The sequence below is a fragment of the Clinocottus analis genome, unplaced genomic scaffold (genome assembly GCF_023055335.1).
Source record: "Clinocottus analis isolate CAN_PGR_092001 unplaced genomic scaffold, fCliAna1.0.p SCAF_22, whole genome shotgun sequence".
Taxonomy (NCBI): Eukaryota; Metazoa; Chordata; class Actinopteri; order Perciformes; family Cottidae; genus Clinocottus; species Clinocottus analis.
In genome coordinates, this window is record NW_027175954.1 from 9,265,313 (window position 1) to 9,291,945 (window position 26,633).

General features: G+C 41.8%; 1 protein-coding gene across 2 annotated transcripts in view; it reads left to right on the top strand.

The window, feature by feature from the left end:
* Positions 1 to 26,633, top strand: part of maml3 (mastermind-like transcriptional coactivator 3) — a 95,717-nt gene that overhangs the window by 18,429 nt on the left and 50,655 nt on the right. The gene's annotated exons all lie outside the window — the stretch shown is intronic.

Below are 26,633 nucleotides of genomic sequence, written 5' to 3' on the forward strand. Positions count from 1 at the left end.
TAACCTGCAAAGAAGATCTGTGGCTCTTTCTGTCTCGGTCCGCCTCTCTCTCGTCCTTTGACTCTCTCTAGCTCATTCTCTGTCTCACCTTCTCTGCGTTTCCTCTCTGACTGTCATTTCACATTTATGACCGGCCGGTGATGTGTACCCAAGACAGATGGGGCACGGCAAGATGGCCGCTGTTGCCCTGGCAACAGTATGGAGAGCAGGAAAAGAGTGAAAGTTTTTTTTTTCTTCTTCTTCTTTTTGGTTGGATGTTCAGGTTATCAGGGAGTTACAGAGAATATGTGAACAGGGCAGCGGAGACACTCAAAGAGACTGCCAGTGTTTCAGTTTCTCTGCAGCTTCAATCTGGACATCAGCAATAAAAGCTCAAAATAGTGCTGATTATCAATATCTTCTTTTACATCGGACCCTTCACTTCTGGGTGTTTATAGTGTTGTTCATTAGCAGTTGGAAATGGACCTCGAAGTTTAATGTCCAGTGACTGTGTGTGTGTGTGTGTGTGTGTGTGTCTGCGTGTGTCTGCGTGTGCACGTGTGTGTGTGCACGCGCTTAAAGAAGCATGGTTTGTGGTCTTTTGCTGTCCGTCTTGATGCGACGCCAGATTAGAGTGGTTACATAATGTGCTCTGAGCTTCAAGCAGCATACGCTAAGAGGATTAACACAAGTCTACTAGAGACACTGGTCCACACACACAGTTCCACTACATTATAGGTTCCATCTGCATGTCCACAAACATCTTGTACACAACATTGAGTCATTTGTTCGGGCGCAAAGACTAACTATCCAGATACAAACAGTGACACAAGCAGACACAGAGCATCTCTGATGGTGTTTTGTAACAGTGGGCTTCTCATCTGGTCCATCTGTTCTTCAAAGGGCAACAAACTTTGTTTGTATCCACCAGCCACAACAACTGATGTTGAGAAATGACTAAACTAAATCCACAATTTTGGCATCTACATCTCAGATAGTTTACGTTGAACAAGTGACAGTAAAATAATGGTTGGTTATCAAAAAAAAGAAGTACGCAAGCTAACCAGCCCCAATTAAAGCTGACTAGCATGTGGCTAGTGCTACATATAAAAGTGACGTTGTGTGGTTTTCATTACAAACACAGGTGGTGTTCTACTTTTAATATTGGCATATTGTGTTACTGATATCGCTGGAGAAATATTCAGTCTTACCTCATCATGCTAGACTGGTTTCCAGTAGAATACAATATACAAACAATATGCCGACCACTCCTTTCGGTAGTCTGGAGATCCGTGGCACTCTGTCAGGTGTCCGTGCAAAGTCTTTCTTTAAATTATTGTGATTTCTTTTCACAAGAGGCTTCATAGTTCAATAGATAATACTACATTATAATAGTCCAGTGATTATGTTCTAATCCAGCACATCTATCACTCTTATAATCAGCAAATATTTTTAATACAATACAAGGGTCACAAATTACAAAGAGTGGGGCTGAAAAAAGAATTGAGAACCTCTGCTATACAACATCCCTAGTGGTCACATTTTAGCTACTTTTTCTGCCCCTATGCTGTTTTTTTTTTCATTGACTTGTCGGTATTGTTCCCCTTTCTCGTCTTCCTCTAATGGCCCTTACGCACACACAGAGAGAGTTGTAAGCATTGCACCTTTGCCAACAGTACTAGTGTCTAATCTTGTTGTAAGTAGACTTGAGTGTGTGTTAGTTGGCATCAACTTTTACTGAGCTATTATTGCGATGAGTAATCTACTTAAAATGAGCTCTCCTACTTTAACTTTAAACAATATAAATATTAAAGGACTAGGTTCAGATTTAGGAAAATATATGTTTTTGCATTGTTGCATAGTTGCATGAGAAGTTTGATCCACAAGCAGGAAGAAACAGCTTGCCTGTCTCTTTCGAAAGGTAATAAATAACAAAATACACCAATCACACTATGATTGGCCAGCTGCGTGGAGGTGAGAAAGTAAGAAGTGTTCAAAGTTCTCTCTCGCTTAAGTTTAAAAAAATCTTTACACAACTATTTCTGTCCGTGAACAGCCGAGTGCAACACTACAAATGTCTTCCAGGAGAGACAGCTGGCCAGCTTTTCACTCCGTCAGCCAAGTGTGGCCCTTCAAATCAACTCTCAACACTTCAGATTTCCGATTAAAAGTGTTTGGTTAAGCATAGTAGAAAGCATAACCCGACCCTTACATTGACAACAGGACTCCTATGCTAAGCTAACTTGCTATTGTTTGCAGCTTTATATTTACATTAACCACATGAGAGTAGCATTCATTATTACATTTAACTTGACAAGTAAGTAATTGAGCGTATTTCCCCAAAGATTATTCCATTAAGTGAATTGTGAAGAAATCTGTGTATATTTCACGTTCTATAGTTGATATTTTTTGTAATTATGTGTTACTTTTCCAAGCACGCAGTCCGATTTTTCAGGCGTTTTAATGAGGAACTGAAAGTAATGTTGTCACAGACGGTTTGTGTGTATGTGAAGGTTTGCTTTACAGCGTATGTTAATTGTTGTACTGTAAATCCACTTGTTGAATGGACTACAGTATGTGGATGTAAATTTACCTCGCTATTGCGTGTGTAAGTGGCTAGTGGGTGAGAGGTTAGTACGAGTGCACGAACCACACTAATAGCCACTCACACAAAGCTTAAACATAAGAAAAGGTAGCTTGGGGTTAGCTCAGTAGTTCAGGTGTTTTATTGATGCGTAAAAATGGACCCGGAAGGAAGGAAGTAATGACAGACCAAACCCTCCCCCAACCTTACACGCACACACATACACATACACACACACACACACACACACACACACACACACACACACACACGCTCTCCATTTCCCACAGTAATTGACCCCTCTTTCTTTTACTCTTCTTAATCCCCTCAATTAGACCCGTCTTCACCCAGTCCCTCACACATGTACTCTCACACACAGATACAATGATTTACCATATTTTGTCACATGTGACCAAGAGAGTCAAAGATTGTGAGTGGAAAGCAAGCGATGGTGAGTGTGTAGGGGAATGGGTAGAAGTGAGAGGGAGGAGAGATGACTCGAGGAGGAGAGGTGTGCTGAAGGAGAGAGAAGTAGCATTTGGGCTACATCCACGCTAATACGTTTTTGTTCACATGACTATTCACGTTCACTGGGCTGGTGTGAATAGGAAGTGGATTGGACGCTTGGTTACAGAAAATACGACAAGGTAATATTGTACTCTTTAATAATAGTTTGGGCTCCATACTCAAGATCTTCCTCTGTATACTAAAACGGACACAATTCTTGGAAAGTTTTTGAAGTTTCACTTTTTCCAAACTTGATTTACAAGGCTGCAGGTCTTGCTTCATCTACCTAACACATACAGATCAAAGTTTAGTTGATTACAGGTCAATACATTTGGTCAAGACACATCTCTCACTCGTTTCCATTGGTTTTGTCTTGGTCAGTGACTTCACATATAGTCTGTTTTTACACCCGTATCTCTTCCGGGCGTCGGAAGTATTTGTCGTACTGGAGAGCAATTTATGCTTTTGTTTGTTTAAAGTTTAAGAAAAAAAAAGAAAGAAAACATAATAACTAATAAGACCCAATCAAACAGCGAATGCTGGCATCTGTCATAATTTTAAAACATATGCAGTCCCGCCTGTCCACATTATGAAGTAACCCCAAAGTTTTCAGACTTACCTATCAGTGGCTAAACTCCTAAACTTCTTTGTTGTCGGTGCTCTAAACTCTTGTGTTTCGTAATTGAAAGAGTAGTAATGTGGACAGAGCCTCAATTTGTAAGATCTGTTTTAAAAATTTTTACATTTGATATTTGATTTAGTTATTTCTATAGTTCAACAAAAAATATGAAACTCAAAGGTAAGAAGGAGTACAAGAAAGCAACCAAATGCTTCTGGCCAAGAAGGGCCACAAGGAAAGATAACACACACAATAAGTCTAAGCAGGTAAATAAGTAAAAAATAAAACAAACAAAACAACCATGAAACACTTCAATGTGTGAGATCTGATGCTGAGGTGAGTCTGCAGGGGCTCAAGCATGCAAGGATCAGTTAATTGTTGAAAAAAAAGTGACACACAAAAAGATTCATCAAAAGACTTGAAGCAGTAATCACTGAAAATAGATACATTGGTACCTTTGCTTGAGAATGTGTGCATCTGTTCACAGCTTAGTCACATATTTTACATCTGACTAAGACTATGATCAAACTAATGTTTGCCTTCAGCTCCCTGGCTCACTGCTCATATCACTTTTTTTTTCCGGGCAGGAGCCACCAAAATCAACACAAAAAGAAAGTTCCTTTTAGTAACTTAAATCCACGATGAACACAACAAACTATGACCAGTGATACCCTTGCCTTTTTATTTTATCATGGGTTTGTTTTATTCTTAGAACCATTCGCAGTTTATTATTATTCAAGTACTGTGGTTGACCACTATTTGTCAGGGTGTGGTCACACAACAACCAACACATTCATATGTGAATGTTTTATTTCATAAGAACCATACCTTAATGTATTCTTGATTGCCTCATCTCTCGCATCTAATCTGTTGAAGTGTACGATAAAATAGTTCTTGGTGAGCTGAGAGCTCTGAGACAGCTGCAGCTCTCTTTGGGCACTGGCATGCCGGGCTGTCTGATCAAAGCTTCCAGTCACCTCACCTCGCCTCACTTCTTTTCTTCAAAGCACACAGTTTTCCTCTGCACTGAGGGTTTAGGCACACTCATTTTTTGGTCTCATCTAAAAAAAAAAAGTGTTTTTGATGATCTGGCTAACATCCGGCCTTGTTTACAATAGGGTTGGCCAATATGTTAAAACGTTCCAACCGTCAGTCCAACAACTGTTAAATGCTAATATATTTGAGCTTGTGTGTGCAGTGTGGCAACATACTGAATCATCTGAACTGTTTTAGATCAGACCAACTAAAGGAAACATTAGAATCACCTTTTATTGGCCAAGTATGCACACGCATACAAGGCATTTCACGTTTTTTTCACATCTCTTCGGGGTATTTAAACAGAAACGGAAATAACAGTTGGCAACAGGGACAACAAAGCTGGACAAATGAAGGTAAAGGATAGACGAACATTGTGGGACACATTGCAGAAACTTTGAGCATCAGCCACAAACACTTTATGACAACCAGTGGCACCCTTACTCAAGGTGGTTTGCGTTGACAGTTGGTTTGGTACAAAGGAAATGCTGCTGTGAATATAGTTGAAACAGTCAGGGGACTTTAAAAAATCTTTTGAAAAGGGAATTTGAATATATCTAGTTTGGGAAGCAAATTCTTACAGATGAAACACCACACTTGGTTCTCATACAAATATAACTGCATATTTTTTGGTGCAAAATATTCCACTTTTACTTTACATGTTGTGAAGACTTATGAATCTGCAGCAGTAGGATGTCATGGCCTGATTGACAATTTTTTGGTCAATCCACCAAGATAGTTTTGCCCAAGCAACACATATCTAGAAACATCAATTACTTTTAAAAACTATACCTGTGACATTATACATATGTACAGAACCATGAGGAGCAAGTTTAAAAGGATTACGGAAGCCCTTCGAGTAAGATATTTCCCCTTAAAGTGGAAAGCACTGAAACTTAGACAGAAAACATCCCTTCTGTGATTAACACATATAATTGATCTGCATATTGAATGTTATACAAACCCAATATCATACTCAACTGTGTCTAATGTCAGAATGTTGCTGCTCTCAACTCGTCTATAGTAGAAAGGCTATAGTTTGATACATGAAACAAAAAAAGAGAAGAAAATAGCCTTACATTTCTTCTTCTCCTCGTAATTGGCTTTAGTGACAAAGTTCACACATCTTCTCTCTCTTGGTTTCCATTTCTTCTCATCTTGTCTTTTTTCCAGTCTTCAATCTGTGGACTGTGAGTCTTTTCATGTATGTTTCTCTCTCTCTCTCTCTCTCTCCCTCTCTCTCTCTCTCTCCCTCTCTCTCTCTCTCTCTCTCTCTCTCTCTCTCTCTCTCTCTCTCTCTCTCTCTCTCTCTCTCTCTCTCTCTCACACACATCTGCTCTCGGTTGCTTGCATCAAGGATTTATTTCAGTGACTTAAAATGTGACAAAACTTTTCTTTGTGCCAATGTGTTCCTCCCCTCTCCCTTTTTCAGGGTTTTCTTTTCTTTTTATTTCTTGGCTGCTTGACTCTAGGACTCAGGCTTCCGACAGTGACGAGACAAAAAATAAGAGAGAAATAGGGTGGGTTAGAGGGTTGAACTTTTTGTAGCAGGTAACGTTAGAGAACTTTTCTCTCTCTCGAGTAGATTTCCTCCCTCGCTTTCTCTCTCTGGTTGATCTTTTGCTCTCCTTGTCTTTTAATTTCCTCAAATTGATATTCGTCTCTCTACTCTTTTCATAAATTACCTACAAGCTTCTTCCTGCTTCTCTCTCTTTCAATCTCTGCCGATCTCTCCCTCAGTATCTCTCTCTCTCTTTCTCTCGCTCTCGCTCTCTCTCTCTCTCTCTCTCTCTCTCTCTCTCTCTCTCTCTCACTCTGCACCCAGCCAGCCACAGGAATGTATCTCGAGGAACGCCTGGCGAGACGAACTGGATCAAACGAGTTCAGAGCAGCACTGGAGCCCGGCTGTCTGTAGCTCTCTCTCAGCTTCCATCTTTTCGCCTGCTCTCTCCTCGTCTTCCTCTGCGCTCCCCCTCCCATTCCTCTGTCCTGCTCCATGTTTTCTCTCTGTTCCCTCCCCAGGTGTCCCTCTATCCCTTTACCCTCCTTGCTTTCCTGCAAACCCTTTTGCTGCTCTTTTTCTCCTCTTTGCTCGCTCTTTTTTCTCTCTCTATCCAGTCTCTCTTGCTTTCCTTCTCTCTTTCTCTGGTCCTTCTCCTCTTTTTCTCTGGCATGAAACGGAGACAAAAAGATCTTTTGAATGCCTTCGCGTGTAGGAGGTGAACCTCAAGGGAGGGGATCGTGTGGATGTTTGCCCTGTGTGTGTGCGTGTTAGACTCTGTTTGTGTGCACATATTAGAGCCCTTTAGCCCAAAGCTTTAGTTATAAGAGAGGGGAATGCAATTTGATACAAAGACACACACACACACATATACACACCTTCTTCACATCAGACAGCGAGCCGTGTCGTGCTCTCCACCCTGTCTGTCAGTCAATCAGGCGGGACTCCTAATTGGCTTATAATGCCCTTGTTACCACAGAGGGACCCTTCTGCCCCACCCCCACTTCTGTCTGCTAGCCTGTTTGTTACTCTTCAAAGTAGGCCGTCAAGCATGGGGGTGGGTTTATATCTGTGTGTTTGTGAGCATTCATGTGGGGGTTAAGGGGTGGGTGCAGAATCAGGTCTCCCCCTGAGGCACTTGCACAAGGATGCACTCCCTTCTTTGTTTGGGGGACAGTAGAGAGCTCTGAGTGTACGTTTATGTTCGTAGACATATGCAATTGTAGTTTTGATCTCTGCTCGCGTGCTTAAGCTTGTGGATGTGTGTGTGTTTGCGTTTACAGATGTGTGTGTGTGTGTGTGTGTGTGTGCGTGTGTGTGTGTGTGTGTGTGTGTGTATGTGTGTGTGCGCACGCGCAAAGATAATTAGTGTCTCATTTGTGCATTAGACTGTTGACCCCTAACAGATTCCAAGGTCAAAAGATCTCCCTTTCTTGACTTGAGTCCTGTTGATCGCTTATTAGAGACTAGCTTATTCGCTAGCTAGATGCTAGCAGATTGTATGTAATTCTAAGGAATTAATGTAAGTAACTGAGGATAAGGCTGGTGATATTATGTATTAGTCTTAGAGCTGTGATGAGTTGATTAATCGAACTGTCAAAACTGTCACATACATAGATGATAGTCATAATAGTTAGTTACAACCCTAATTTTTCTACATTCCAGCAAAACCATGAAAAGACCAACATCTATAATGAAAATCATTGTCTGTGTACACAGCCTATTCTAGTTTATTCATTGGCCTCTACTGTTGCACAAAAATATTGTTCCCTGGGTGACATGCCCCTTACTGACCTTCAACGCGGCCACTATCGTTTAAAAAAAAGTCAATCTCTCCCCACTTCTGCGGTAAATAAGCGCGAGAGCACCAAACGCATATTAATCCACAGCAGAAAATCGTCCCCTAACAAGTACTATTTACCACTGTTTAACCAACTATTGCTAAAAACTGAAATGCTTTGCAAGAACTGAAGAAGTATTTTTTCAATATGAAACAAAACAGTTTGGGCTTTTTTTAAGATTTAGATTTTCTGCAGGACAAAACAAGGAAGTTGGAAAGTATTAAAGAAAATAGCTACAACAATCAAGGATATCAACAAACCCAGATAGTCAACCAACCAGATGTGTTGAGCTCAATCCAGAAGCTCAGAATATTTACCTCTTCATACTAATAATCTGTCTAACAAGTAAAACGTAGGCATGGCCATTTTGAGGCAGCAGATCAAGCGAAAAACAAAACATTATCATATTGTCACCCTATAAAGTGATTATGGCTAACGTGGGTTTATCAGAGTGTCTTTCCCTATCCTAAAATAAGCTGCATGCTTTGACTGGAAGAGCTGATGAGACAGAAGTTGTGGGCTGTAATACCAAGACAGTGACTTCAAAGACGCTTAAGCTCTCCATTCAGCTCCGTTCAGGAGGAACTTCAGTGTCGGGTGATAATTCTCTGTTGGTTTATCACCACAAGTGACCCCTTTCACGTGACACATATTAAAGTAGGCAACTTCAATAAAAGAGGAGGGACGACATGCAGCAAAGGGCCGCGGGTCGGCTTCTCACCAGCTATAGTTACACCTTATATGCAGTCATATTTTATAGTTTAGTATAGGTTTTCTGTAGTAACCTGTCTTCACCTTTTCAAAGTTATACTTGAGCTAAACCTTCGTCATTAGCAGGGTTGCAAACCCACGCTGACGTAATCCAGCAACGCAACCTGGTTGTTGCTTGATACTGAAAGCTGTTTCTATAAACTGGGAATTTCTTTCTCTTTGTCTGTCTCTTTCTGTCTCTGTCTGTTTTCCTCTCTGTGTGTAATTGTCCAATGTCTCTTTAAACCACATGTCGTTTGAAATAAGGAAGTGGCCTGCCATCATCTCATTGGCTGCTTTAGTGGGTTGTGGGCGGGTTAAAATCATTGCAACTGAGCAGGGGATAAAAGCCGAGGCGGCTTCTGAGAAGAGGCAGGCTGTGCGTTTCCAGATGATCTCCCGACGGCAGACATAAACGTGCTCGCGCGCGCACACACACACACACACACACACACACACACACACACACACACACACACACACACACACAAGAAACACAGCGTGACAGTTCAACAGAGATGAGTGAGCTGTGTCTGTGTGAGTGAAGAGGAGGAAAGACAACAGATAAAATGAAGTAAATGTAGAATAGAAATGGAGGGAGAGGCAGAATAGCTAGCTTGGATGAAGAGCTCGAGGTAGGATAGCGATATCACAGGAGAAAAGAAGGAGGCAGAAATGATGAGAGATGAGAACAAGACAACGCAACAGAGACGGGAAATTAGAGTAGAGATGGTGGACAGGTGGTGCTGTCGGAAAGCAAAAAAAATCATGGGGAAAATGAGTGAGGTAGGATGAAAAATGTGCACGTTAGAGCAGGAATGAACGAGAGGGAGGACGGAGAGGGAGGAGAGGAGAGGTACATGTGACAGGGATAGAAGGCTAGATGAAGGGGAGGAGAGGTGGGAGGGGAGGAGAAGAGCGGCGCATGTCAGCTAGAGAACAATAAGAGGCGTTCATGACACGTCTCCAGGGGTATCGACTCGCCATGTTCCTCCTAATAGGAGCTAAAATAATTAATAACTTCCTCTAACGCTTTCATTCTCTGCCTTTATCCTTCTTTCTGTCGCTCACGCACCAACTAGCTTTCTCTCTTTAAAATACAGGGACGCATTTAGACACTGCACATATGTACGCACACACACAATAGTGAATTAAGTAAAGGGCAAACTGGTTGTCTGGCTGATTCTGTTGTTTCCTGTGGATATGAATCTCCTAAATACCCAACACACACACACACACACACACACACACACACACACACTACAATAAACCATGTGTAATCATGCACCACTAACAAACCCCCCTCTGAAAAACATACACACACTGCACACTGTAGTGAGATGGAGAGACAGATACAGAGAGGGAGAGTCCTGTTCTAATGTTCACTCACATGAATAAGTGATGGTGTTAAGAAGCGACAGTCTGGGTGGGAGGGCGGTCGGGGCTGTGTGTGTGTGTGTGTGTGTGTGTGTGTGTGTGTGTGTGTGTGTGTGTGTGTGTGTGTGTGTGTGTGTGTGTGTGTGTGTGTGTGTGTGTGTGTGTGTGTGCTTGCAGACACGCACAGACTTATTTTTTGCATGACTGGTTCCACAGCACCGCAGAACCAGCGCTCTGGAACAAAGCCTGATGCTGGTATTCCTCAGTGTTGGTGGTGTCTGTGCGTGTGTGTGCGTCTGTAGCAGTGTGTGTTCATTGTGTTTCATGGCATGTGTGTGACATGCGGATGTTTATGGCCTGGGGGCATAGGAGGAAGGGGGGGGGGTGAGAGAGAGAGAGAGAGAGAGAGAGAGAGAGAGAGAGAGAGAGAGAGAGAGAGAGAGAGAGAGAGAGAGAGAGAGAGAGAGAGAGAGAGAGAGAGAGAGAGAGAGAGAGAGAGAGAGAGAGAGAGAGAGGTTGAAAGTGAGCCGCAGGCAGTCTGTGTGCTCTCTCTTTATCCCCCCTTCCCCTCCCCTCTCTTTCTCCCTCGCTCCTCTTTGTGAGCCTGGAGAGCAGATAAAAGCCGTCCTAGTCTTGAGGACAATAATGGCCATCACAGCTTTGCTGCAGTCGGCGTCGCCTACCTGCCTCCTCTTGTCTTTGTAGCATGAGAAAGTGGCTCCGGTGCCAGCTTTATGTTAGCGCCCGCGACACACAGTCAGTGACCGCCTGTACAGATTTTGTACTTCTATCCGAGCTTAGTCTCGTGTCACACCAAACCCTGCTACTCTTTTGTACTCGTCACATAAGCTTCTCTCACACATACAGCTGCAACATTGCAGGGTACTGTATCTGGGTATGGAAGCACTTTTCTTTGTTCACACATGCTGTAGATCTCCTAAAAACATATTCTGTGTTGAGCCTGTTCACCGATTAGAGTAATGTTCCTGACAGATGAGGCTTTTTTTTTCACCACGGGGGGCAGCACAGCTGGAAAAATTAGGACACCACAGAAGAAGACACTCTTAATTCTCACATAATGTTGTTCAAACTCTCCAAATGCAATGAGGTTATATGGCAAAAATGTCATTCTTTCAAATTAGTAGATGTCATGGGAGCGCATATCTCGGTTTCAGATAGTTTGCTTATTTGCCATTTATAGCCTTGTTTCTGTGATGTGACTGCTTGTTAGTAATTTTTCAAGCAATTTTTCCTATTGAACAAGATAACAACATTTTTTCTAGTTGAGACAATGTTTCTATCGCTCAGCCCTACTTGTAACCTCTTCTGTGTTTTACCTTAGAATACTACTGTGATGAGACGTACAGAAGTCTTAAATCTAATGTATGTTCTGACTAGCAAAATAATAGATGGTATTAGGCTCCATGGTTTGAGTAATCATGTCATTCATACAGTCGTTAGCAACAGTAAGAAGTGTATAAGAATATATGAGAACAAAAATAAATTATAAGCCCCCATGTAACAAAACTGAAAACTCAAACAAGACAGGACATATTTCAACAGCAAACACCAGCGCTGTCACTTTAAGAGGGTCTTTCACTTGTAGTGGCCATTAGTAGAAACAATTACGTGTTATCCTGACCAACTCAAAAGTGTAATGTGTGTGTATATGAATGAATGAATATATATATATATATATATATATATATATATATATATATATATATATATATATATACATATATATATATATATACATATATACATACATACATACATACATACATACATACATACATACACAACCCTATCTGCGTGAATAAAGTTGTTCTACACATGAGTGAGCTTTAGAGCAACAGTAATTATTTGAAGTGGTCATAAAGTGTAACTTGATTTGGGCTTTAGACTCACTTTGCAATCTGCTGACATTGTGTCGTTAGCCCATGCCGTGTGGTGTTTAGGTGTTATTTCCATATCTCAGGGTTGGCCCTCTTATCCTGTAGGCATTAAACTCCATTACGTTTTATTTTTTAATTGTGCGTGGTTAAGGCTGAGTTTCTGTGTGTGTGTGTGTGTGTGTGTGTGTGTGTGTGTGTGTGTGTGTGTGTGTGTGTGTGTGTGTGTGTGTGTGTGTGTGTGTGGCTACATTAGCAGATGTGTTTGGCTGGAAGTCATTTATATGGTAATGATGTCATTTACCTCTGAAATGCATCTTCCTCAACACTGCCAAATAGAGCTTATCCAAACTGGCAAAGGTGTGTGTGCGTGTGTGCGTGTATGTGTGTGTGTGTGAGAGAGAATATGGATTTGCTCTTGGAAGGAAAGTGTGGGGGTGCAACACTTGTATCCTGTAATATATCAAGATGAATTGTATCTGCACGTGTGTTTGTGCATGGTGTGTGTGAGGGTGAGGAGAGGATGAGGGGTAGGGGGTTGGTTTGAGGTAGCGGCTAGGTTACCTTAGGAATGTGAAATTACCATGTTTTGGGGAAATGCAGGAGCCATTTGTCCAGAGCAAGTCAAAGCCTGCAGCTACACAGCCTCACTTCCCTTTTGCTGATGGGCAGCAGCGTGCACACACATGCAGGGACATACAACACACACACACACACACACACACACACACACACACACACACACACACACACACTCACTTATTTATGTCTCTGTTAATGCACAAAAAAGTGTCAATGCAAGAATAAAAGATGATCTACATGGGCACCATGCAATCCCAGACTCGCCTGAAGGTGTTTGATATCTTCATAACCACGGTGCTCATGGGCACAACAACATCACCACACCTGTCTCAGATATGACGACCACCACGTGTATATGTTTTGTAAACACAAGCACACATGCTTACCTGCAGTGTCCCTGGGGAGCTAATGTGTGTGAGCTATGAACTCTCATATTTATGACGGACAGACAGCAGGAAGCGATTCTCACTGCAGATTTGACCCGATGATTCCCAGAGCAGCACTCACCCTCATTAGAACACCAGCACGCCTCCATCCCTCCTTGTAACGTGTTCTCACATGTGTATCTGTTCGCTTGTGTGTGTGTGTGTGTGTGTGTGTGTGTGTGTGTGTGTGTGTGTGTGTGTGTGTGTGTTCAGGCTGCCAGCCTCTCGCTGGCGTCCACAGGCCTGGAATAACCACACAGAGCTTGTCGCTTTGGCGATAACTATCATTAACACGCTGATTACAGGTCTGAGCATCTTAAAATAACACAAACACACTGGGGCAGTGGATCAATACTTGCATGCTGAGGTAATGATGGGTCTGCATGCTCTGCACAGATGAGAGAGATGATGCATATAACGCAGGATGGGATAGATGGAGAGGGATATGTGAGAGAAACAGACAGGAGACCAATGAAGAGTGAAGGAATTTTAGACGGAGGGTAAGAAGTTTGGTGGATTTGGTATGAAAAGTACAGTTTACAAGAGGGGGGAATGGCCACACGCATATAAACACAGCAAACAGAAACCAACACCACAGCACATAGCTGTTGTTGCATTAAATAAAGATCATTCTACCAGGAGATGAGATCAACGGGATGAAAGCGTGAGAGAGAAAGGGAAGCAGAGATGGATAGGGAGGTGTGTAAAGTTGTTGATACATTAGTCTTTCTATCTTCTGTCTCCCCCCTCAAGATTTCTGCTCAGAGGCAGAGCAGTGAACAAACGCAGTCGGAAACAAGCCAGACACAAGCACACAGATCCATTCACGGTTTACACAGGCAGAACAGTTGATGTCAAATCCTTTACTATATAAAAGAAGCAATACCAAAAGTCGGAACTCAAAATATGCAATGTATAGATGACAAGGAAGCGTAGACGTTATGAGCACTAATATATACTCAATTATCATAAGAATACTACTCATTCTTCGAGAGATTTCAAGACTCTGCTTTTTGCTCTGATATTTGTGAATTGGACTGTTTTTGCAATGAGCCTAATTTGCATAGAAAGGGTCTGACTTTGTGCAAAATATATGCATCTGACCTAATTAAATATTCGAAATTATCACACAGGCACCGAGACACTATTTGCCTGGCAGCGCAGTTGTGGGTGCTTTTCACCCTTTGTGGGTGCTTAGAGGATTATTATTTGTGACGTGTTTGGGCAGGTTTAAAGACCGCCCAATCCTTTTGTGAATTTGCCCCTGATTGTCTGATTTTCCTGTCTATATATGGAGAAGTGAATGAGGGATTGAATGAATAGTACACTACTACTTCTGGGGCTAGTTGGCGTGCTGCTGTCAGGTAGCAAGCTTACTGGGAATCACACAAGTGCATGACATCCACAATAGTCTGCCTGGCTTTCAGTTCGCAGGCTTCCTTGCTCAGTCACTTACCTGTTATAAGTTAACAAGTATAACTTGTAAAACAAGTATAACACTAATAAATGAATTAAGTTTATCTAATCAACATATTTTTGCCATGACTCTTGCCTCAGTACTCAAGAGGGAGTAGTGAGTTCTACTGCTGTCTTTATGGTCATATTACAATTGGTGCGGCAGAGTTTCAGGTTTTGGATGCTCGTGATGTTTTTTTTTTTTTATTCTCTCAAAGGACACAGCACAGTCAAGATAGTTGTGGTCTTTGTTTGGCAACATTACTAAAGTTGAACAAAAGCTTCTAGCGAAAGCTAAGTGTGGATTTATAGTGGCATGAAAAGATTGTAAGAAAATGTTGATGTTGTAATTGATTGCGTTTGACTACTCTACTCCTCACGAGCCAAACATAACACAGCCCTCTACAATACAATGCAAATTCTCAAGCAAAGTACAGTACTAGAGTAAACCTAATCATCTCCGATGCATGTCAGCTCAGTCTCAAACACACAAACAAAGAGAAGTGTGGCTCTCTTACCGCTTTTTACAAATGCAAACCGTAATATGTGTGATTGTGTCTATGTGTGTGTGATCTTGAATGCATACTTGGATCTTGCTTTTGTTTCCTGAATGCACGCAACGAGGTTGGACTTTGTTCTTTCCACGTCTAGTTGAACTGTGTGTTTAGGCTGTGTAAACACACACGGGCGCACGCACGCGCACGTACGCGCACATTCAAAGAATTGCACAGCGGCGAGGCAACAGCAGTCTACTACTGCATGACCTACTTATGCACACAGAAAAATTAGAGAGAGGAGAGAGTGAAGGCAGCCAGGAAGAGTGCTGGAATAACAATTTTATTCAGACAACATCCTGCTGCCGTCTCATAAAGTGACATATCGTGGCTGAAATGATAACGCTGATTGAAGAGTATTTGATTATTAAATCATCTTTAATAGCCAAACAAGTGGAGAAATCCTGCAGCCTGGATGTACAAGAGACAGAGAGAGGAGACGGATGTCGTGACTCAAGTTAGTAGGATGTGCTCTCGTGTGGCCATCGATCTGCACGACTAAGGACATCTGGAGCACAGAGCGCACACACACACACCAGCTCAATGGGTTCATTCCTCCCAGAGAAAAAAAAAAGCTCGCACACACTTCCCCATTCAGCACGTCTTCTGGTCAACACACACATTGAACACACACTCATTCACACTGACGCGTGTGTACAGCCAGTGAGATTCTGGCATTGCTGCCAAGTAGCCATCAGGGCCCCTCCACTCGCTGCCACAGTGATCTGTTACCATAGCAGCCCCTCTCTCTCTCGAGCTCTTGCTCTCTCCCTCTCATCCCCCTCAGCTCAGAGGCAATAGTGTAGAGAGGGAAAACTGGTGAAAAAGGATGGGAGGGGAGGGGGTGGACGAAACTTGCCATTCCTGCTACTGAGCATCCATAAATCTGTGTGTATGTGCAGCCGTTCGCCCTCACGACAGGCTGTGGCAGAGGCAGAGGCAGAAGTTTTTGTTTTTTCTGACACAGCCAATCAGACGCTCGTCTTCTGTGGCACATTGCCCGACCCAGCCAGTCAGACGAGCCCCTCTGAAACACACATATGTACGCAGAGTAGTTGACTCATCAGCAGATACAGATGTTGTACTAGTATGACAAATATATCCATTGTTTTTTGGCTGCGGATGTTGTCATCTTCTACATATGTGTGATAATACAACTGGCCCCATACAAAAAGAGAGACAGGTGAAAGTCCTCCTAATGATGGCTCACCTGTCTTTCTTACCCTTCTCATTCTTTCTCTCGTATGTTGCTCTCTGTTGCCGTCTTTCTTCAATCCCTGTCTCGCTGTCTTTCTCACCTTCTTTCAGTTTCTTTCTCTGTGTTTGATGTTGCCCCCGTTGAGTTTAGCCGGCCTTTCTTGCTTTCCCTTTTGTTGTTGTGTCCAGGGAGGACAGGTGTTGGACACAATCTGTCCCTATCTCTCTCGCTCTCTCTCTCTCTCTTGCACACACACTTACCCAGAAACCCTCCCATACACAACCACACAGCTGTCAGACCCCTCCTGGTGACCATCTGGCCGTGAAGCCAGGAGTCCCCCCTTCCTTCACTCTTTCTTTCCTCTCCTGTTGTACTATGCTTCTTCCATATCTACAGTCAAGACGGAAAACCCTTTTCATTGGCCTCAGTCGCTAATTAAATGCATTGATTTCCCTGTGATATTGACTATATAATAGGGCTTCTGAATAATGTCTAGCCACCTTCCAAAGTGACCAACAGATCAGAGAAACTCAGCAGCAGCAACAGGCTCACCAGTAGTATTTCCTCGATTGAATATAATGTCTGCCTATATGGAGTCACAATATGATTGTTATTCACCTTATTTTATTCTTTGCCTGAACTCCGTCGCTTTCACATTACCTCCGTTTTAGAAGTGTAACTCCTTTGCTAGGCATCTCTAGCTTTTCTAGCCTTTAAAAAAAAAAAACTGTTACTAATTTTTAACAATTTTCAGGCCATTGTCATGTCATCCTTCCTGTCGCTGATGGATGTGGTGCTGTAAAACCATCCAATCACTGCAGTGTAGAGGCCTAATGTTCCCAAACATCATTACTTGTTTACAACGCAGCGAGTGCAAAACAGGATGAGTGAATACAATTGCATTCAAACTGTAAGTGAAAACATTTGCATAATTTCAACAGGACTCTGATATTAGAGTAATTTTGAAAGGTTTTGGACAGGATTTGAACAGACTTTTATTCATCCAGGTCAGAAATAACAGGTCAGCTTGAGGAAAGCTATGGCTGAAAGTACTAGCACTGATTTAAGTAAGTTATCTCTAAATACAAATAAATGTTCCATTGAAACAATATCAAATGTATCCCTAAAAAGCATACAAGCAAGACCAGGGAAACCTCCTGCTCTCATGTGAACGTGTTGGAGTATTCCAAGGTAGTTACCCTCACTGCTAGGCTTGCACCATTTGTTTGGTCTAAATTTGCCGCTTGGTTTTCAATAAACAATAATTCACTCTTTAACCCAACTACAAATGGACAATCAGCGACACTCAAACATTATTCATACATGGATCATGTAAAGCTCAGTGATACAAAGGGAATTACATCCGTTAAAAGAAGATGTCACGTAATTCTTCTGGTTGCCGAGTTGACAAAAAGAGTGCAAGCTCATTTTTTGCCCTATACATTCCTCAAAGCTCTGCCTAATACTGTCTAACTCATGTTAACAGGAATGCACTTTCAAGACGTTAAATTACAAATTAGTCCTGTTTCTGCATTCTGTATGGATCAGTTTCCTTTGCAAAATAATAATTATTTTCAAAATGCCTGAAAATATATATTTTTCTAATATGAAAAATGCAACAAATTCCAGTATTATTGTGTGATGAACTCTGACCATTCCTACACGGGCAGCATAGGAGAGGAGTGGCTGTACAGTTTGTAAGGAGTGCCAGTCTCACAGACCGTTTTAATGAGTCCCGCTCATTCAGTGTGATTTAATATCTTTCTGTGTTATGAGTTCCAGAGAGACAAACTTTTAATCCCAGTTAGTCTTGCTACAAGCAAACCAGGCCGAAAAAAAGAGAGGTTTTATTCACACAGATACACCACACGATTCTGTAAAGCTAATAGATCAACAGTTGTTGCTGTTGGCCCGGTTATTTCATGTCAGCGATCATGTCTTAACATTTGCTTTACGTTGTCAATGTCCTGTTGTGCAGCAGAACTCTAATGTCACCATCAGATGCAGAAATATCCCGCTAATCTTGATTTAACACTGTTTAGTTTTGACTGTTTCTTTCCTGTTTCTCCTTCTCTCTCTCTCTCTCTCTCTCTCTCTCTCTATGTCTCTGTCTCTCTCTCTCTCTGTCTCTGTCTCTCTCTCTGTCTCTCTCTCTCTCTCTCTCTCTCTCTCTCTCTCTCTCTCTCTCTCTCTCTCTCTCTCTCTCTCTCTCTCTCTCTTTTGTAGTTTAAGCTTAGCTGCTGGTGGAGCCCATGTTGTTGAGTGAGAGGGAGGGAGAGTAAGAAGGGATGGGGTAGGGGGAGAATGAGAACAAGTAATGCAGAGAGAGAGAGAGAGGGAGAGGGAGAGGGAGAGAGAGAGAGAGAGAGAGAGAGAGAGAGAGAGAGAGGGAGGGGGTGGATCTGTTGATTTACTAAAGACTCAAACACGACCAGTCTCCCCTCCCACACACCCGCTCACACTTCCCTCTCTTTTCCCCTCCCTCTCTCCTTTCCTTCTCTGCCTCTCCCTCAGTCTCTCTGTCTCTCCCTCCCCTCTCTCTGTCACCCCCACCCCCTCCTGGCGTGATGGTACAGCTCCAGAACAGGAAGGAGCCGCAGCTCTATAAATAGAGAAGAGCTGCTGAGCCAGGAACCACACACACACACACACACACACACACACACACACACACACACACACACACACACACACACACACACACACACAGTTTCCCCTCACTCATCCCCTCATTTTCTCTCTCTCTCTCTTTGTTGCTTCTCTGCTCTTTGCTTGCGCTCTTTTTTTTACTTACACTTTAAAATATAAACAGAGACACACACACTCAGACACACATGCAGAGACACACACTCAAACGCACACAGTCCTTGACTTGGATGAAATGAGTTGTGCATTTAATGTTAATGGTTTGTAAACGTGTCTGTTAACACACACTGCTACGTAGTCTACTGTATTTTACACAAACACACATGCACGCACACAAAAACACAAACGCACACAAACGCACACAAACCAAGGTCTCAGTCAGTGAAAAAGTGATGCTTTTCTGTGGCCACTCGGTTTTTATGTCAGGTCAGCATGTTTGAAACTGCTGATGACACGCACACATGTGTATGTTCACACTCTCTTGCATAGTGTACACACACACAAGTTCAAGTCTCTCTCTCTCACACACACACACACACACACACACACACACACACACACACACACACATATATATATATATATATATATATATATATATATATATATATATATATATATATATATATATATGAGATAGAGCTGTAATAAAGCAAACCACAATAGTGTTTGTTCTGTGTTTGTGTGTTAGTGGTCTGACTGCCTCTGTAGGGTGATACTTGTCAATTATCCGTCAATATTGGTCAACATTGCCCTCACAACAACTATTTAAATACTTTAAATAGGTAATGACTGTTGTTAATAATCTTATTTTTCATGGAAATGTAATAAAGGCTTCTTATACAGAGTTCCCTCCTCAAGGCGGATTATTTTTAGGCAGGACATGCATACTTTATATTATATTATTGTTGTATTAGGTTTCCCAAATCATAGATTTGCCAACTCTTAAACAAAAAAAATAAAAGGATTCATTTGCGAAATTTAAATTAAAATTAAAGATGTTATTGTTTAGAAGAGTAGTATTGTGTGTTTATTCAAATCAGGGGTGTATTAGGCCTCCCCTGTGTAAAGGAGGCAGACTGGCAGGCGCTCTCTCTCTTTCTCACACATACGCATAAGCACATGCACACACGCACACACACACACACACACACACACACGCACACACACACACACGCACACACACACACACACACGCACACACACACGCACACATTATCTGGGATGACTGCCAAATAGTTCTTTTGTTTGTACCTTCCTCTTGTCACTTGGTTCTTTCTGTCCTTCACTCCCATAGACTCTTTGTTTTGGTGTTTTCTCCATATATTGCCCGATAATCAGGGATGTGGCCAGGAAAACTAAACAGTGTGTGTGTTTGTGTGTGCACACGTGTGTGTGTGTTTTAAAACTTTAGCTTTTAGAAATAGGATATTCCAAATAATGTGCAGTTGTCAAGAGTGCTGCAGAAGTCAGGAATTTGAACCATGGTACGAAGCCCAAAAACAATGTTTTTGCACTCAAAACTGACTTCACTCTTTGCCAGGCTAACTCTGCTCCCCTGTTTCCAGTCTTTGTACTAAACAAAGATAACTGGCTGCTAAATAATTACCGTACATCAATCTCCTCATTTATCTCAAGGCAAGGCAGAAAATAAGAGTACTATTCCTTAAAGGTCTTAAGCTTTCCTGAATCTTCAGTCTCCTCACCAGTTGGTTTCTTCTGGGCACCGACAAAGTTACAGACTCCTAATGTCGGGTTCAATCACAGAAAGGCTGTTCTTGTGAGTTTCAGTGACTTGCTCAAGGACACTTCAGCAGGATGGATACTTGCTGACGTGTGCTTGAACCAGTGTCCTTGAGATGAAGGACAGACTCTCTGGCTCTTCTGCCTATTTTCCCTCTTAATTTGCGCTCATATTCTCCCAGTTCTCCTCACTTAAATAACTGGATGATATCTCTTTTATAATAAATCAAACCGTCAATCATTGAAGCCATCTTGCTACAGTGTCACTTTACTACAGAGAAAATAAGGTTCATGTGAAACGTATGGGAAGGAAACCACTGGTGCATTTTCTTTAAGGTGTACTTCTACTGTTATGCTACTCAAATTCAGACGTGCAACGGTCTGGGAGTGTCGATTAAATGAACCATTTGAACGGCCTGGTGATCACATACGTAGACATAGAGTGGCGTCTTCCAAAAGTTGATTCTTTGTGCCGCAGGGCGCTACACAACCTCTGCGGTTATAGCTTCCTCAGCCCAAACTCACTACCCTCATTCAACACAAGGCGAAAAACTTCTGTTTGTCTGATTTAGTATGAATGCTTCATCAACCCTCTCCTTAAACATTAAGTCTAGGGAAGTAATTCCTCAAAACAAGTTCATTCAATTTGATTTTTGAGAAACTTCTCAGTTGGGAAGGACAAAATTGGTTCTCAAGTTAGAGACCCTACAACTAAACCGCAGTACTTACTGGTAGCTTGTAGTTTAAAATACTGGAGGATACATGCTAGAGCTTTTTGTCATAACCCCCGTTAACACCACTCACACACACATACACCCGCAGCGGCACACAAATTTACTTATTAAAGACCTGTTTGATTTAATTGACTCATTTCACAGTCTAGTGGGCCAGACCAGGAACAAGCAAGCACACACACACACACACACACACACACACACACACACACACACACACACACACACACACACACACACACACACACACACACCAGGTACATACTGGCCTGCACCAGGGAAACTAAATGAAATTTGGACAATTATGACCCATATCTGTGGGTCTGTGCTACCTGATTATATTCACTCTACAATATTCATATTTGCACACATTTGTTCACAAATGTAGATGCTAATTCATTCTCATATGTTTCCTTTTGCAGGTGAAATATGAATTGCACACTATGATAAGACTACAATAATAATCATAGGACGTCATTGTCTGATAGGTCTACTCCTTCAGAAGGTTTTATTGTTAGCATAAAAGCTGTGTTTGCTCCTTTGTGATGCTGAGATCAGGATGTATCTTGACTCCCAAAAGATAGTACGTCTTTGTGTTCGTTTGTTTTTCAACTGACCAACCAGCAGACAGACTGAGTGAACCAGAGAAGGCATATAACATCCATGCATATATAGGTAACTTGTTTTTGGTTTTGGTTCTCACGTTTTTCTTGTACAGTACCGGTAGTCATCACCCTTTAGCCGCTCAGTATGTGTCTTTGTGTATCGCATGGCCCCGTCCCACCTATTATCTCCGGGACTGTCCCCTGCAGTCAGTGTCAAGAAAAGGATGAAGAGATAATGTGACAGTGAGAGAGAAAGGAGGCAAGGAGGCTGGTGAGATGAAGCTGCGCATGAATGAAATATCTTGCTTCATCTTCAAAAAAGAGTTGATTGATGTGTGACTTTGGATTAGGTTTACAACAACCTTTGTGATCAATAATAGGAGTGCAGTATGTGTTTTGTTAGCTGTTCAAGTGCTATCTTCCCGTCAAAATGTTTCTACTGTTGTACAACATCCTCAAGTCTGCCTCCACATGTAGTAAGCACAATAAAAAATTCCCATATTATGGAACTGTCTCGACATAGACATGTTCTTTACATGTTGGGACTTTGGATTTTGATACGATGCTTAACCTTAAAAGAGAGGGAATAAGTAAGCGAGAGGAGGAGAAGAAGGAAGGAGGATGCAGCGCACAAAGCACCAGAGCAGCAGGTTGCTATAACAACAGCACCTTAGTGGTTCCATCTCTGTGTCTCCTCTCCCTCCCTCTCCCTCTCTGATCGCCCTCTCATCGTTTGCTCCCTGCTGTCATTTGGCGCGCTATGCCTTTCCATCAAGCCACCTATCTCCTCCTCCTCTCTTCCCTACCTACCTCTTCTCTCCTTGTCTGTCTCTCCTCCGCTTGATGTTCTTGTTTCTCCTCCATTCAAAGGAATAATACCATCTGCCTGACATATAGTTCCTTCTTTGGAACTTGTGTGTCTCTCTCCCTCTCTTACCTTTGTCTCTCTGTATCTTTGTCATTCTCCCTCTTTTTCTCTGTCTGTTGCGGGAGCCGACATAAGAGCAGTCAGCAGGTGTTTATGTCAAAGAAAACAGAGAGGAGGGGAAACGAGCAGCGCTCTCTTCCTTTTTCTCTCTTGTCTTTGCTCTTTTACTCGTCCTCTTTTGCTCCTGATGCTCTTTTTCCTGCGCTCTCGCTAAGCATTCCAGCTTGATTAAACCACTGCAAAATTCTTTGTCTCTGGCTCTTGATATCTTCTTCTCTCCCTTTCTCTCACACATGCCATTACACGTTCCTCTCAATTCAGATATTATATTGCTGCGATTGTCAAGTCGAATAGACACAGTTTATTTTGCAGTGCACTGCAGCTGTACTACATATGTTTAATAACTACAGCTTGCAAATAGTGATAAAAGAAACAAAGGATTAATTCATTGTGGTATAAGGTATTTGGTTCTGGCTCACAGTTTCGTCATTCATCCTGTTACGTTCCTGAGGCTGTGGATGCTGACTCATACATTAGTGTGCAGACAGAACCACAGTCCATCTCTCTTTCTGTCTGCACCCATCTTTGTGTCTTTCAATCTATTCAGGATTGTATTAAGAAGGTTAAACTGGTAATATTTTTTTACAGGTGGGTCTGTATGAGTGTGCATGTGTCTGTGGGAGGGTGCTGTAGTTCACACCACCTGGATAATCATGGGAGTTTTTATAGGTGGGCTTTGAAAGCCGAGTCTGTTATTATCAACATGAGTCACTGGCATTTAGGGAAAGCCGGCAACACACACACACACACACACACACACACACACACACACACACATGCATGCATACATGAACACTCAAACACACAAAAGCTACATTCAGAAGACCTGAATTATTTAAACCCATTGATTGCAGGACCACACACACACACACACACACACACACACACACACACACACACACACACACACACACACACACACACACACACACACACACACACACACACACACACACACACACACAGTAGTTTTGGCTGTCAATACTAATGGTATTTATCATGCCATAAATATAATTAGGCTGACTGTCAGTCACAGTGGAGAAGAGAGGGGTAAGCCAACCTGACAGCCCCACCCCACATGTTCACACACCAGTAAACCAAGAAAGTCAAAAAAGGAGTATTTGTGTGTTCTGTGTTATGGTGTGTGTGTTTTGTGATGTGGTGTCTTGTGCTTCTGCCAGCTTGAGTGGGTCCACCTCAGGGTCAGAATACAATCTGAATATATTTTGTCTGTTGTTCCATCTGAATAACAAAGAGCTAAGCTTGCATTTGCACACATACATGTTGCAGTTATGCTTCGTGTGTGTGTGTGTGTGTGTGTGTGTGTGTGTGTGTGTGTGTGTGTGTGTGACAACTTCACATGTGAACACTCAGAGCATGTATTTCACAAAATGTATTCTACTGCTTCTGAGCTCTCTTTTTCAAAGGAGACTACTTGAAATAGATCTTTAGTATACACGTACTGTATATGTAACTTGCATACCTCTCCAGTTGATCAATTATGTGCATTTGTGTAAAATGACTGAGAGGAATGAAATAGAAGCAAAGTTTAACTTTTTTTACTATTTGTTAATTTACATTATACTTATTCTTTACAGTAATCTTTGTTTTAATAATCCGAGATAACTGCTTTAAACAATACTGAAATATTTAATTTAATTTTACTTCCTTTCAAATGTAAGATACATGTAATTCATTTTATTTGACAAATAAAATAAATTGGAATAAAATCTATGTAGCTATACATTAGCAGCATAATCTGCCATCAAATGCTCTTCTTTAAAGGCGTCTCAAGAATAGTTGCTGACTTTGTCCAGGGTATGTAGAAAGGATGAAATATTACCCAAACTAAACCCTCTAATCTTTGTTAAGTGATGCTAAAGGCAAGCCTGTGCCATTGCTTTTAACCCAATGGGCATCATCTTTCTGAATTAATCCTAAACTTTGGCTTTGATTTGGGTCATAGTACAACATTTTGCACCATGGGAACCTTTCATAAATGAGGTCCCTTCTTCCCATCCGTCATTTTAATAACATCTGCTGTTTCTCTGCCAACTTCATTAGTTTTTTTAATTAACACGAGTTAGGAGTAAAATTGAGATTTAGAGTTTATTAAAGTTCGTGGAAATTGCACAAAACCTCCGTTTGAATGCACTCTCATCAGGCAGCAACCTCTAGTTGTGTAAGTGAAGACAATGCGAACGTGCCTTTTAGCCTCACACATACCTTCCCCATGAGTGGACAGCTGTAGCCTCGTAATCACCGGGCAGACATACACATTTCCACTCCTATTACTATTGAAGATCCGCATTGGTCTAGTGTTCCACGCATGCGCATCTCTCAATCCACGATACATTCCAGTTGGTAGCAATAATGCTTCATAATGGTGTTTGCCAATTCCCATTGTTTACTTGAGCCTACGTCTGCGAACTCCCTTGCTATTCATACGAGAGGGAAGACTACAGTGTTCCTTCTTTATAGGAAGTCACTAGCTTGTGTCCTGAACAAAGATTCACAGGAAGGTTGTAATAAACCCAGAGGTTTAATGCTCGATCACCTAGATATATTTCTCCTCTCAGATAGACAAACAACTAAGATTTTGCTATCGATTGCAACTTTTCACTGATGCAGCAAGCCACCAGAGGGCTGCTGTTGATCAAAATTCAAATTCCATTGAGGTTTGTAGAGACAAAGTTAAAGTCGTGTACCAACCATCCTAACACCACAGATTCACACGGACTTTGTTTTTGGCCGTCATGCTTTATATTTTCAGACAGGCATTGGTAACAGTATTTTTTATTATTACTGCATTGAACCCTAAGCTCTGTCTCATCAATCAAACAGAATTATTAAGTTTAAAGATAGCACCCCACTGACAATTATATATCCTTTTTTGAGCCCTTGTTTTCATGTCAGCACTGCAATGTGAGACCGATGTTTTTAAATGTTCAAACTTGTAAGAGTGCTTTTGAAAAGCAAATTTCTTTTGGTGATGGAAAACACATGCTTAGTATTGGTAAAAGGCCAAAATGGAGAAAAATTTAAATTTCTTGTGTTAGCATTGCCTTACTCCTTTCCTTTACTCTCACTTCTCTCCTGCTATGTCTAATTTTCTGTTTGCTGTCCCTCCATACCTCCTCCCCTCTTTAAACCACGTCTATGATAGTGATTTCCTTAATTGCCAGCCAGTGTTTGTTAGCACCCTGTCGTTATCTCGTCTGTGCCATGACAGAGACTGTTAACTTTAGTGGATTGTGCGGTGGCTGTCTACAGTAAGGCTAAAAATGGGGTGTGGATTTAGACTGAGCAGCCCATGTGCCCATTGGCTGATGCCAATGATTGGGAGAATACTACAGATGGAACAAGCTGTTCTTTTGATCTTTCCTTACTTCCTTAGAAAACCTTGTGTCCAACCTGCTCATTTGTTCATGGAGAGCGCTGCTTGTCTTCTCTTTGCTTTGCGCCATATTTTACTGAACAATGAAAAAATGTACACGTGCATGTGCCCTGTTTAAATATTGGTGTGATCATTATTTCAGCCAGATTGACAGTTTATTTTCAGTTTACCTGTGCTTTCACAAGACAGTTGTGGATGTGTGTAAAGAGGAAGCAGCC